The sequence below is a fragment of the Triticum urartu genome, chromosome 5 (genome assembly GCF_003073215.2).
Source record: "Triticum urartu cultivar G1812 chromosome 5, Tu2.1, whole genome shotgun sequence".
In the NCBI taxonomy this organism is placed as follows: domain Eukaryota; kingdom Viridiplantae; phylum Streptophyta; class Magnoliopsida; order Poales; family Poaceae; genus Triticum; species Triticum urartu.
Window position 1 is genome coordinate 380695454 of NC_053026.1, and position 4871 is coordinate 380700324.

Below are 4871 nucleotides of genomic sequence, written 5' to 3' on the forward strand. Positions count from 1 at the left end.
TAATATCTGAAAACTGATAGACTTAAAAAGAGATTGCACATATGGCAGAGAAAAACTTATTCTTATAATTAAACTGATGGATAGCTTAACTTTATTCTTAACGACTTAACTTTAAACTGATGGACAAGGACAGAGAATGACAAAATAACTAACAAGTTATCAAAAAACTAAAGAGGACCAAATGAAATACCAAAGGTACCGATCCTTTGGGACACTGATGACTATAAACAAATGAAGACTTAAAAAATAATAAACTCCTTACTAAAAAAAGACAAAGTGAACACTAAAGAAATGAAAATACAGAACTATTGAAATACCAAACACACTGATCAGCTAAATCAAGTGAAGGCATGAATGAATCTAACAGGAAAGACTGAAATAATTATTTAAATAGACAATTATAAGGGGCTATTGAGATGAACTAAATAATTATTGACTAAAATACTGAAAAATGATGCAAGAAAAATTACTAAATAAAGGAACATAAAACTGAAGGAATGAAGAGGAAACGAACAATAATAATAAAGAAACACTGAAACAAGACTGACAAATAAGCAACCCAGCTATGATAGCAAACCATCTTAATGAGCAGCATGACCATAATAGCAAACCATAAAAGTTATCAAGAGTGAGTTTGCGGCCATCTTGATCTCTGTACCTCCAATTGTTTTCCTTTATCTGTAAACCAGACCATAATTTAATCCAATGAGACAACTTATACACCACCATAGTAGGATCACTGGGTATATGTGGTCAAAAGTAGCAGTGTTCCTAGTTTTCCAGAGTGTCCAGAACACAACTATCACACCCAACGCTAACCTCTATTTTACTTTACCTTGAAAACTACCAATCCAAGCACTAAATTGATCTACAGTTTGGGGAATTCAGTCAAACCTATAGCCACACGAACTACCCCCCACACATATTTAGCAATCGCAGACTCAAAGAAAAGATGTCGTATACTTTCGGCATAATCACAAAAACTACATTTAGTTTCACTACTTTCCCAGTTTCTTTTAGCCAGAACATCTCTAGTTGGAATACTTTTCCTTAGGACCAACCACATGAGAACTTTAACCTTCAAGGGCAGTTTAACCCCCCATACTTCTCGTGACTATATTTGAAACTAACATAAAGGGATCTAACACTAAATTTACCATTTTTGGTTAACTGCCAGTAATATACATCTTGTTTATCTGACAAAGTAATACCATCACACATTTGTCTCAGCTGTTTCCACATATCAGGTGCCCCCCCCCCCCCCCCCCCCCCACACACACACATTCCTTCTAAATCTAACAGTAGCAAACTCACTCTTGATAACTTCTGGTACTGAGAAATTAGCACTGAAAGTAAGCAAATGCAATCTAGGGAATTTAATGCCAAAAGGATTATCTCCTAACCAAACATCTTCCCAAAACCCGGTTCTCCTACCATTACCCACAATCCACAATTTTTCTACAATACTTAAAGAAGAGCAGAAGAAAATAGGCTTCACTTTCATCAAACCTTGCCAGAAAGTGTGATTGTCCAGGTCTAGCTTTACACATGGACAGAGTAGTTACCTATATACTTCTTCCTAAGCAAATCTTGACAGACTCCTTTTTCATTCTCTAATTTCCAAGCCACTTACAGAATAAACAATTGGAGTGGCATTTATCTAATTAACCCAATAAACAAATATTCATAATAGTAAGATCTACTACACACCCAGGCCTTCCATATCTTTAGGTAAGCAAACAGTTCCCAATTAACTAAATGAACTTTCTTAGTATCTTCACCTTCTTGATGGAAAAATATTTTCCTATATATATCCATACTGTTCTTTGGTCCTTTAGGTAATTCGAACATAGATATCATTAAAAAAGGAATATTGGTCAAACAAGACCTAAGTAAAATTAACCCGCCTCCATATGAATGTAATTTACTTTTCCAAGGACTTACTTTCTTCTCAACTTTCTCTGCAGTAGGATCCCAATCACTATTGCATAATCTTACACAATTAACAGGAATATCTACTTAAAGACTTAAAGGAAAGATATCCTATCGACAAGTAAAAATTGTAGTATACTCATTCTGTTTATCTCTAGCATTACCAAAACGCATTACTTCACTTTTATGAAAATTTACCTTAACCCGGAAATCTGCTCAAAGAGACAAAATAAACTTATTGTTCTTTGCCCCCTCTAGATCATCTTGAAACAAAAAACTGGTGCCATCAGCATATTGTAACATGCAAATGCCACCATCAACTAAATCAGGAGTTAAACCAGTAATTAAACCACTTTCCGGAGCTTTATCTAGTACTCCCTCCGTTCGGAATTACTTGTCTCGGATATGGATGTATCTAGAACTAAAATACATCTAGATACATCCATTTCTGCGACAAGTAATTCCGAACGGAGGGAGTAACACTTTAAGCATATCTATAGCAATGTTAAATAAAATTGGTGACAAGGGGTCACCTTGTCTTAAACCCTTTTTAGTAGGAAGAAAGAACCAATTCGGTCATTGACCATCACTACTACTTTACCTGAGGTAACTGTTTGCATCACCCAATTAATATACTTATACTTATCATGAATCCTTCTTTTCCCTTAACAAATCTAAAATGTCCAGTTAATCTTATCGCACGCTTTCTCTAAATATACTTTAAAAAGCATCCATCTTTTTCTTATGTACTTCATGCATGACTTCGTGTAACACCACCAATCCATCTAATATATATCTACCTTTAATAAATGTTGTTTGCACAGGAGTTATAATTTTGTCAGCTACTATACTTGCCCTATTATTAATTACCTTAGTAAATTTAAAAATCACATTAGATAGGCATATAGGTCTATACTATTGTAGTGTTTCGGCCCCCACATAGTTGGGAAGCAGAGTGAGCACTCCATAGTTAAATCTACTAAATCTAGTTTACCATGATAACAATAATTAATCAATTTAAGTAAATCAACACCAGTTACTTCCCAAAAATGTTGATAAAACTCAGCCGCGAAAACATCAGGCACAGGCGCCTTATTATGCTTTATCTGGAAAAACTACTTTTTAAATCTATTATAAAGTAAATTCCCTATCTAATAAACTTCTATCAATATCATCTAAAACAAAAGGAAACTCCAAATCGACAGTAACATTAAATTATTAGTAACAGGGCCAAATAAGTTTATAAAAGGATGTGGCATAGTCTAACAAGTCTTTATCCCCTTGCACAACATTATCTATAAAATTAAAGGAAGTTATCCTATTTTTTCTCTTCCTACCACTAGCCCTAGCAATGAAGTAATGAGGGAGTGAATCCCCTTCCAACAGCTCTTTCTTTTTAGATCTCTGCAGCCACATAATCTCTTCTTCTCTAAAAAAAATATTCCTTTGTTCGTCTAAGTCTTTTCTTAATAAGTATTTCTCTCTAATTAAACCATTAATCTCGCTGTCCTTATCAATGTTATCTATCTTCTCAACTAAAGCTACCCTCTGTTTTTATAGAACCACAGATAATTTAAATTCCACTCCTTTAGTTTTCCCCTAATGCATGTAGCTCTATTCTGCCATCTGTCTTGTAAGTTTCCACAACAATATTGCTCACCCCAAAGTTTCTTAATTTAATCATCTAGGTCACCTCGCACCAACGTCGCTAGGTTTGGATCGAACGCCCGACACATCTCCCATCGCGCGCCGCCACTGTCACGTATCCTCCCCCCCCCCCCCCCCCCCCCCCCCCCCCCCCCCCCCCCCCCCCCCCCCCCCCCCCCCCCCCCCATCCCCCCCCCCCCCCCCCCCCGAAACCCTCAATCCCCTCCCACCGCCGCCCGACTCCGGCGCGCCGCGGCTCACCCCCGACCCCGCGCGCTCCTACTCGGCCATGTTGATGGCTTCCCGTCTGCCTGGGGATGAGGGGGCCCGCCCGAAGAGGCCGTTGGAGCGACCTGAGTCCTCTCGCCCGCCACGCGGCCCTCCCATGCCGGCTGGGGACAGAACCCGACGGGGGGCCGACGACCGCTGGCTCGTTGACCGGGATGACTGGGCCGCTCCCCGCAGGGCTTCAGCAGCCGCTCCCTACCGGCCGGCCCCTGCTCGTGAGGGCACCCATGACGGCCGCCGCGACGCGTGGCTCCCTCTGCCTTGCTCACGGGGGGCGCGACGCCGGGAGGAGGCTGGGCGGCTATGTGAAGACGACCAGCGACGCGAAGATGAACTCCGCTCCGAGCTGCAGCGGCGGCCTACATACTCCGCCCCTAGATGGCCCAATCTAGAGGTGGGTCAGAGCTCGCGCCAAGGCGCCCGGAGATCCACGGGTTCGTTCGACCGTGCTTGGTATGGATCCGTGGAGCCGGACCGTGCGGACTCGTGCGATTGGCTTAGGTCCTCATCCGGGTCGCCGCGATACACCCCCCTTAGCACCTCGAGGGAGGCTCCAAGTCCGGTTGGGCCGTTGACGAAGCGGAAGAAGAACTGCTCGGGTGGGCTCGGTGGTCCTGCCATCGTGGACGGATCAGGGAAGTCGGCTGTCGGGGAGGCGGAGCAGGAGGCCTCGGTGATTCCCCCGGCTAGAGCCGGTCGCGCCCGGACCTGTGAGGAGACGATGTGCATCAATTGTGGGTGCGCCAATCACTTCCATTCGGAGTGCTTGGCACCCTCCCGGTGCCCTATCACTCTTGCCTACCTGGGGTACGGGGTACAGGGGGGTAGCTTCTACTATGTGGACACGACCCTAGAGGATGAGCCCATCCGGCCGCACCTGGCGACGATCACCCTCGTCCCGGATCAGCAGCCACCGCCGTCGGTTGTGGTTACCGCTGAGATCATACGGGCGGAGCTGTCGGCATACATTGGCGATTATAGAGACAGCGCTTTCTCTTGGGAAG